This window comes from Limulus polyphemus, unplaced genomic scaffold, assembly GCF_000517525.1.
Source record: "Limulus polyphemus unplaced genomic scaffold, Limulus_polyphemus-2.1.2 Scaffold1149, whole genome shotgun sequence".
Classification (NCBI taxonomy): Eukaryota; Metazoa; Arthropoda; class Merostomata; order Xiphosura; family Limulidae; genus Limulus; species Limulus polyphemus.
Genome location: NW_013666759.1, coordinates 295,754 through 306,255, shown reverse-complemented (window position 1 = coordinate 306,255; position 10,502 = coordinate 295,754). Strand labels below are relative to the sequence as shown.

Genomic DNA, 10,502 nt, shown 5'->3' with positions numbered 1-10,502 from the left:
ACAATATTTTGGAAGTGCATCAAATTAAGAACAAAAAAATTGGAAGAAACTTTGTGGATATAAAAATTCCAACCTGAGTTGAATTGTGCGTGCAGAGCTGTAGCTAGGGTAAGGTGGGAGGGGAGCGCAGTCCAAACGCTAAGCCTATTATTCATTAATTTATGCAAAACTATACAGACTGGAGAGCAAATAGAAAATCTTTCCATTTGAACTTATCATTCGAATTAAGCAAGATAACCTGCTCTATTTAGTGCCTTCACTCCTTATTCTTCAACCACGGTATGGTACTTAAGGTCCCGCCTTCACTCCTTATTCTTCAACCACGGTATGGTACTTAAGGTCCCGCCTTCACTCCTTATTCTTCAACCACGGTATGGTACATAAGCTCCAGCCTTCACTCCTTATTCTTCAACCACGGTATGGTACTTAAGCTCTAGCCTTCACTCCTTATTCTCCAACTACGTGGTCTCGTTCTTAAGTTATAACATATATCATAATTATTTTTCTATTTTTTTTAGCGTTGTGGTATTTACCATCTCATTTAGCTACATGCTTATTTCGTAACATTTATATTTATATTTATTTAAATTTATTCGGAAATTAAAGATAGGGCTCCAGAAATAGCATATCCAATGTTTTGGGACATCCTAAAATTCTGCTTCGTACCAAACATCACACGAAGCATGCTCGAAAGGGTAATTAGGTTTTTACTATACCTGTCATTGCTATAAAGTAAAGTAAAAAATACGATTTATTGCAATTAAATGCAGGAAATTGATTTGTTCGGTAATTCATTTATGTGAAAGCAGCAAACCTCAAACTCCATCCCAAGAAATATCACTTGTTCTGGAAACAGCTGCTTTACTTGGGTCACATTGTAAGCGAGCATGGTGTACGAACTGATCCTGACAAGGTGAAAGCAGTGCATGATTGGCCAACACCAGATAATGTGGGAGAGTTAAGAAGTTTCTTGGGACTCTGTACCTATTACCAGAATTTTGTGAAGGACTTTGCCGCTATAACTGCTCCACTACATGATTTGACCAAAAAAGGCCAGTTTTTTTGTCAGGATGTTTCCAAGACATTTGAAGAAAAATTGGCCTCAGCTCCAATTTTATAGCTTCCAAATCCCTCACTGCCATACATACTGGATTGTGATGCTAGTAATGTCGGAATTGGAGGAGTGTTGTTTCAGAAAGTGGGCGAAAACGAACATATGGTGGCCTACTTCAATAGGGTCCAAAGTAGACCAGAGAGGAACTACTGTGTAATATGGAGTGAACTCCTTGCTATAGTAAAGAGTCTGACATATTTCCATCCTTACCTCTCTGGTGCAAAGTTTACCATCAGGACAGACCATGCTGCATTATGCTGGTTAAGATCATTAAAGAACTGGCACGTTGAATCGGAAAGATAGATCAGTACAATTATGATATTGAATACAGAGAAGGAAAATCTCATGGAAATACCGATGGACTGAGCCAAAGACCCTGCAGAAATGAGAGCAGACATTGCTGCAAAAGAGAGAGGTTGAACTAACCAGGTGCCATCGAGCTGAAGTCCAAGTGACTGAAGGAGTTGATGAGGGTGAAGTGGAACCAAGTACAGATATTAAAGCTGAACAGGAGAAAGACCAATATTTGAAGCCAATAATTGATTTTCTACAAGCAAGTGTTTTGCACCCTGCTTGGGAGAAGGTGTCTAGCTTAAGCCCTGTGACAAAGAACTATTGGGCACAATAGGACCAGTTGAAACTTGAAGATGGTAGTCTTGTCCGGTGATGGGAGACTGCAGCTGGGAAAGTAACGATCTGGCAAACAGTTATATCAAGAAAGTTATGGGAAGTTGTGCTGCATCAATCCCATGATAGTTTAACAGGAGGACATCTTGGAGTTAAGAAGACATTGAGTTGCCTACGGCAGAGATTTTACTGGATAGGTATGAGGCAAGATGTGGAAGAATGGTGCAGGACGTGCAGTACATGTTGTGCTAAAATGGGGCCCAAGCATAAGGGATGTGCTCCAATGAAGTTATATCAGGTTAGTGCACCAATGGAAAGAGTAGCCATTGACATTGCTGGTCCTTTGCCCCAAACTCGTACTGGAAACAGGTACATTTGTGTGGTGATGGATTATTTCATCAAGTGGCCTGAGGCATATGCAATACCAAATCAGGAAGCTACAACTGTTGCTGCAGCTATTAGTGATTTCTTCTTCAGATTTGGTATGCCATATGTACTGCATTCAGATCAAGGCCGTAACTTCGAATCAGTTGTGTTCCATGAATGCTGCAAGTTGTTTAGCATACGAAAGACCAGGACAACGCCACTTCACCCACAGCCTGATGGAATGGTAGAAAAGTACAATTGGACACGTGGACAGGAACTGGCAAAGTTTTGTAATAGCCACCAAGATGACTGGTATGTCTTACTCCCTCTCCTGTTATGGCCAATAGAACAGCAGGGCATGAAGCCACTGGATACAATCCAGCACAGCTGATGTTTGGTCGGGAACTTCGGTTGCCATTGGACCTGATAACAGGACGCCCACCTTATGAAGATGTCCTGAAAATGTGTCAGAGTTCGTGAAAGTGTTATCTGAAAGAATGGATGATATTCACCATCAAGTGCGTCCAAACTTAAAAACGTCTGCTGATTCCATGAAGCTATGTTATGATGAGAGATCTAAAGAAGTCAGCTTTGTACCAGGTGACAAGGTGTGGTTGAACAATACCAGGAAGACCAAAAGGGAAGTCTCCTAAGTTGTCTTCTCCATGGGAAGGCCCATATGACATAGTGGATCCTCTCTCTGACGTGAGGTGACTTTCCGAATAAAATGTGGTCGGCGAGGTAAGCCAAAGCTGGTGCATGCCAACAGGCTTTGGCGTTATCACAGTCCAGGACCTTTCAGTTGGAAGTGAACAACAGAACAAATGATGCTGCTGAAGACGTGTCACCTGAAAAAGCCACTGTTTAGAGAAGGGAAACAGTGAAGCCCTTGACGAAGTTACTACCACTGATGTGACTGTTACCGATAATAGGACATTTCCTAATGGAGCTAACGAGACGGAGGCCAGTACAGAAGAAAATACGTTCTGTAAAATTAGGAGACTTTGTTGTATTTTAATTTTGTGTTTGTAAATTCTGTACATTTAATCAAGTTATTGTTAATTATCTATTGGGTGATTGTAAGTGGCTATTGTTCGAGACGAACAATACTAAGGAAGGGGTAGTGTTACGACAGCGGAAGTCACGTGACTTTGGTAACACGTCATGAGTTTCTAAAAGGATCATGACTGTTCCTGGCAAATATAGTGTTTGCCAGACGCCCTCTATTTTTGTATATAAGCCCGGCAAATAAAGTGGAGATATAACTGCAGATTGACAGATAATTGAGTCAAGTGAGTGGTAGTAATTGTAAGAAAAGTGCGTGAATTATTTTGAATTATAGCGTGTGTTTAAGTTAAAGTGACGGTGGAAATTCTGTGTATTGCAAAGTTGTATTGAGAAAGAATAAACTAGTTGTATTTAAGAAAGGACTTGTATCGCTGAAGTTTTCAGAAAGAATTTTTATGGGAAATTAACAAACAAACAGAGACATAACATTGCTTTTCTCGTTCTTCTTGTTTCTTTTCTTTTCCTGCAACCACTACTGTAATCTCTTTTTTTCTTATTTTTTAGTTCTTTTTGTTTCCTTTACTGTTCTTGTATTGCTGCCTTCAAATCTGCTAAGTCGTGGTTTGATTTGCCACTTTTCATTTCCATCTTCTTCTTCTTTTTTTTTCGGTCCTACTCTCTGACACCAATTTGTTACTTATCTGCTTGTTTGATAATTTCCGGTAGAAATTCTTTCTGAGGAACTTCAGTCCTTTCTTGCTTAAACCAGTTTATTCTTTCTCGATACAACTTTTTGTAATACACAGAATTTCCACAGTCTCTTTAAACTCAACAAACTTTATAACACACGCTATAAATCACAGATAAATCACAGCGATTTACACATATTACTTACGGTGCCTACTGTTAGCGTGACTCAATTATCTATCTCCCAACACCCTGGTTTTTCTCGCCAGGCTTATATATTAAAAACGAGGGCATTTCTATCAGACTAGAGTTGCAGGGCAAATTCATGATCCTGCGAGAAACTCCAGCGCGCATGCTCCCAGCATCACGTGACTTCCGCTGTCGTAAAAATATTAATTATTACTAAAATTATTATTTCAGTCGTTCTTAATGTATCAAGCGTCTTAATGTATGCAAAGAAAAGCCAAAAACTGTGGTTTTTATCATTAAATGAAGATATAACCTAAAGATGCTTTGCGGGCTTTACGGTATAACCAGGTTTCATTCGCCCGTGCCCCTGGGCATTTGCCCCCCCCTGTCGGTGGGCTTGCACACAAATAATATACGCTCTAACTTGAGTGTAACTTCTAAGTTACAAAGCATCAAGAAACTAAAGCTAGAAGTTATACAAATTTTAGGATATAAGTACAGTTTATACACCTTTTACCTACAGCATTATCACAAACTTGACTATTTTCACAATTTCAGCGTTACCAAATTTTGATATTTTAAGGATCGGGAAGCAAATCCATTTACTTAGCTCTGAGTCAAACTCAACTGGGTGGTGATGATGAGTATGAACCACTATTCTACAATTTGTTGTATTTCAACTCGTTCGTACGTGAATTACTTCTGACTTTCTTTTTGGGACGTTACTTAAGTCTTAAGAAAGACATTGTTTATTCGTTTTCACAGGGTGAGCTATTAAGACGTTTTATAATGTTTCTAAAAGTTTGATTTTAGCACAGAAATGTTCTTTTACTTTCATTCTAACGTTAAGCTTGTGTTCTGTATACAAAATTATTACAATTACAAAACAGTAGTTAGGCCTTACGTAGAATACTATTGCTATGTGCAGTTTTTGTTTCTTTAATAAAAAGTATATCGACTTATTGGAATGGAAAAAGTTCAGAGGGTTGATACTACTATTACTACTACTTTAGAATGGTTATCTTAAGCTTTTTTAATCATATTTTCTTTTGAGAAGATAATGGTAAGAGTAAGATAATCAGTAGGAATAGAATAGATGTTCATCATTACGAATACAACTTACAATTCACATTTAAAGTTACAACTACAAGAGTTTGTGGGTAGAACTCGTATACATACTCTCATTTTTCACAATCAAAGTTTGTAATTGCACATTTTAAGATTATGGATTTATAAGTTTTACACAGTTTCACTACCATTTTAGAACTTTCACATCTATACTTTAAATCTTTAGGATATTTCTAGGGTAATACGAATAGTAAACTGCCTCAGTGTATTGACCACCACTGTTCTTACCTCCTATTAGTTTTAACTTAAGCTATTATTATTATTAGTAGTTAATATTAGCTATAAAACAATTTTGTTTATTGTATGACAATATATCATTAGTTTAGTTAATTGCCTTTTGATAATTGCTTACCTTGCAATAGTAAAGAGTGTTGTAACTTTCCTTGTTTTATTATTTTCATTGAACTTTCTATTGGCTTATTGTATTTTGTTTTGGAAGATTTAACATTGTCTATTACTGCCTGTAGCCAGCTCTATGTTTGTTAGTGTTAAGTTTTTATAGATACTACTTATTATATTTAGTATATTGTGTTCTTTCTATTGCTTTTAACATTGCTATATATGTACATGAGCAGCACAAATGTTATTTACTTAATTACTCTGTATTTTCATAAACATTAGTTTTTTGGATGCACCATAGGACTATTACTGCTATGAACTTGACACAATTTAAACAGTAACATGTTGTTATAAATATGTCACAGATACCACTCCATAGATTACACTGTGGAGTGGCTTTATTGGTTTGCATTGATCAAAGTACATATTAGGAATAGTTTGAGCAGAATTCAGATAAGTTATGCTGATGTTACATTTGTGAAAGAAAATTAATTCTGTGACAACAGTTTAAGCCAACAGCTAGTGTTTATGTGTTCCCTAAGTAAGATACACTAAACTATTTCTTTATTATTACTTTTCTTAACAGTATTGTTCATTCTATTTAGTATTTCAAATGTCATTACCTTTTGATTTTACTTATGCACAATTTGTTTTCACAAAACTTAAAACTAAAATATCCTCCTCCACATAGTCTTTTTCCATGTAAGTCCAATTTGAATATTAAACAAACAATTGCCTGATTTTTACCTGAAAATTATTTTATCTATTTTTATGTACAACAACATATAATCTAACTTTTAAGGATAACAAGGGACCTGCTGGTTCATCTAGGCCATCCTATTCACTATACTAAACTAAAATAAAATCCTCAAAACCAACTGTTATTATTCAAATATGTATTAATCCTTTTCGGAAACTCCCTTAAATTAATTACATCTACCACACATAAAGGTAACCCATTCCAAATACCAAATACCCTGTTAGAAAAATAAAGCTGTCTTAGCTGAAGATGACTCCTCCCTGCCAAAATTTATATTTTGTCCAAGAGTCTGACCATAGTCACCACTGAATATGGAAAATGGTGATGCATTAACCCTATCAATTCCCTTAACAATCTTAAAAACCTAAATCAGATCCCCTTTTACTCTTCTTTTTTCAAGAGAAAACAATTTCAGAGATCTTAACCTATCCACTTATGACAACTTTTCCATCCCAGGTATCATCATAGTAGCCCTCCTCTGAACCCTTTTAACAATTCATTGTCTTTTTTAAGGTAAGGAGCCCAAGACTAACACAGTATTCCAATTGTGGCCTAACCAGTGTGACCTATACAATGACACTATAACCTCTTTAGACTTGTATTCAATATTTTTGTAGATAGTAGATGTAACCTAAAATCCTGTTTGCCCTTCTACTGGCAACAGCACCTTGCTTGGATTGCTTAATAGACTGATCAGCCAGAATACCAAGATCTTTATCTTCCATAACATTGTTAAAGTTATTGATATCAAAATTTTACCTATAATTCAAATTGTGATATCTCTCATGCATAACCTTGCATTTATTATAATTAAAAGCCATCTACCATTTACTCACCCACCTCACCAAATAATCCAAATCCTTTTGTGAAGCAACAGCATCCCTCACAGCCAGCAACACCTAAAACTTGAATATCACAAGTGAATTTAAATAAGTTATTTACCATTCCTTCATCTGTGTCATTGATGTAAGTTAAAAAGAGAAAAAGTCTTAAGATTGAGCCCTGAGGTACCCCCTTGTGACATGAACCCAGCTTGATTGAACTCCATTTATAACAACCTTATACTTTCTTCAATCCAGCCAATTTTCTCTCCAATGACCCAGCCTATCCTCCACATTAATAGAGAGAAGTTTTTTAACTAGCCTTTTATGTGACATCTTGTCAAATGCATTCTTAAGCAGTAGTCTCTTCAAAGACTGTCAAAAGATTAGTAAAGAAAGATTTCCGATACAGTACATTACCTTTTCTCACATAAATAGCTATTTTCATTCAGCACTGCCTTCTATATGCAAATATTTTTTTTGCATGCCACAAGTCTTGAGGTCCCACATACCTTACGGTCAACATGGTTCAACTGCATCTTCCATGTAAATTATCATATGACAACCCTCCACCAATAGGAGTGCTACACACCCTCCTGACATTATTCTATTCCACTGAACTATCACTTTTCATTTGACAGTGCTCATGTCCAGACATTTTTTATTGTGCTCTTCACTTTAAACCTAGTGCATTTTTTAAAAATTAATTCTGAAATGGAATTGTTCTTTTCAATTTTACAAAACTTCTCAAACTTCAAGATAACTTATTTTTCCCAGTTTTCATTTTTTTTTATTCTAACACTGTGATGTTTGATCATTCATTGTTAACAATGAATTTTGAAGTCCAATTTACCACTTTGGAGGTAATACCTTCTACCAACACACTTACACAGGCAGCAGGTGGAAATAACTCGGGTATGGAATTATTGGCTCTTCTCCACCGTGAGATTGATTGTTATATGAGTCAACCTGCTTCTCCTGATGTTGCCTGTATTTCTCCTGAACATGCAGAACCTATTTGGGTCAACAAGGAATATGACAGCATTTTTCCTCCACCCGAGTTTGCTGTGTCTTCCTATGCCCCTACTGCAGAATCAACTAGGCCTAATACAGCTTTTTTAGATATGATATCTCAGCTGTTTTCTGTCTCATCTATTTCCCTGATTTGTTATAATCCTCTTCCTTCTTTCTTACACGTTACCCCTTCTCTCAGGATTTTGTGTTCCCCCCTTCCCCGGATATTAGGGTTCATGCAGAGCATTTTGTCTCTCAGATAACTGATGGTGCTAACATGCCTCACCCTCTATGGGCTTTGGATCAGTTTTCTGTTTCTTGATTCTCAACAGTTGGAATCGATTAGACCCCCCCCCCCCCAGTCTGCTTTCCTTTCTCTTCTGACACATCAGACGAACCCTTCTGTTTCTCATTCCATTACTTCTGTGTGCTGTTGCCCTTCCCGCAGAGCTGGCCTTCAGGGCTTTCAGTGGTGAATTTTTTTAGCCAATTCTGGGCTATAATTCAGGCAACTTGTTGTCTCCCATCTCCAGAGACCCTTAGGTTGTGCAAGTTCTTTCTCATTTTCATACTCCATCTCCTCTTTCTCCTTATCCTCTTTTTCTATCTTCTGCACCTTTATTGTTTTCAGGATGTAGATACCTCTTTGTTGGGAGTGCAGGCTATAGAATCTGTCACCCACCCCACTCAGTGTTTTTATTCCCATCTCTTAGTTGTTCCCAAGAAGATGAAAGATTGGCACCCTATTATAAAACTTTCATCTCAGAATCACTTTCTTGTGGTTCCTCAATTCTAGTTGGATGACTTTCTCAGTCTGCATTGGGACCTCTCACCCAGGCTGTGGATTACCAAAGTCAATGTTTCAGTTGCTTTTCTTCATATTCCCATTTGACCTGTGTTCAGTTCCTTTTCTGTGTCCACAATGGACATGTCTTTCCATTCCATGCCTTTCACTTCAGTTAGCTAGTGCCTCTTATGCATTTCTTTGTTAAACATGTGCATATTTTGGGCCTTTTTTACCATCTTAATGGGATTTGATGATTGCTACCTCCATTCATCTTTGGTATGCTTCTCATCTGGGCTAGCTGGTCCAACTTTCCAAAACAGTTTTTTATTCCAACTCAGTATTTCGACAAATGAAAATTTTGGTGTCCAATGGACTACTCTCTCCTTTTCTTCCTGCACAAGAGGTTCCCCTGCTTCTCTAGAAACTTTGTAGTCATCATAATTATATTTACATCTTAGATGCCTCCTGTACTCTATCACAGGGACCGGTCGATTTTGTTTCCAGATCACTCCTTTCTTCTGAAGTCTTGGGCTGAACAGAAGCATGATTGAATGTTTTCTCCCATCACTCTCCACTCTGTTTCTTCGGTGTATGATCTTTCCAATCTTGATCAACTGTTATGTCCTTTATTGACTGTCTCTTTTCGTGGACTGTGCCATTGCTGTTTTTACCATGGAAGACCTCCTCCTCTTGAGACTTATCCTCTTCCACTTTAACTGGTTGGGTTCACCAGCTTATCCTTCTTGTATATTCCTCTCTGGGTGAGTCTGCCCATATATTTTTTGCATCTTCTCTCATCAGGTTCAGCATATCACCTACTTTCCTGCCTGTTTTCTTTGCCAGCCATTGAAGGAGGTCTTACAGGCTGATGTGTGATCTATACCTGACACTTTCATCTCCCATTACTTACATCATTGGGTGGTTTCATGTGCCTCTAGTTTTTGCCTCTCTCCAATTACCATTTTCCAGTCTGCACAGAGGCTGTAGTGAGGTGAGTTTTGCCTGTTGATTTTTCATTCATCTCAATGCCATTCATATGTTTCATGGCATCTCCATGTGTATAACATTATTTTTCTGTACATTCTCTTATGTTGCACGAGATCATACAAAAAAAGAGTCAATACAAACAAGGAGGAGGCAAGACACACTAGACTGATTAATACTTGAGGAACTATACACTCCATTCTTCATGCTTGGTGCCATTTGATCCCACCAAATGGCTGATGTTGTCTCACAGGGAATATTTAATCAGAATCTGCATCAAGCATAAGAGAATGAATGCATTAAACCCATCCAACCCTGTAAGACTGCCTTAGCAATATATCTATACAATTGACATGGCTGTTTCAGCATCTTTTCCTAGAAAAAGACAGAAAAGTGTAGTCCTGCCATTCATGCTTTTTGTCTTTAGTCATAGTAACTATTTCTCAGTGGGAACTCAATTCCAGATGATTATGCCTAATGATAGTGGTGCATGCACACTCTCCGGTGTTCTTCCCAATGCATATATCATCAAAATTCTTCTAGTGGAGTACAGCAAAATCGTTACTTTCCCAGTCCCAAGCTGAAGAGTTTCTTCTGCAAGTGGTCCCTTCCACTGGTAAGAAATTGGTTGGGCCCACTCATTTGAAATTTGGGCTGGGGTGTTAGCTCCCTTATCCC

The 10,502-nt window shown here is 37.6% G+C and overlaps 1 protein-coding gene across 1 annotated transcript in view; it reads left to right on the top strand.

Moving 5' to 3' along the window:
• The first annotated feature begins 4,388 nt into the window (after nucleotides 1-4,388).
• Nucleotides 4,389-10,502, top strand: part of LOC106462357 (protein GDAP2 homolog) — a 136,517-nt gene continuing 130,403 nt past the window's right edge. Inside the window, exon 1 of the mRNA XM_013922275.2 lies at nucleotides 4,389-4,757. The gene's annotated coding sequence lies outside the window, so the exon portion shown is untranslated. The remainder of the gene's footprint in view (nucleotides 4,758-10,502) is intronic.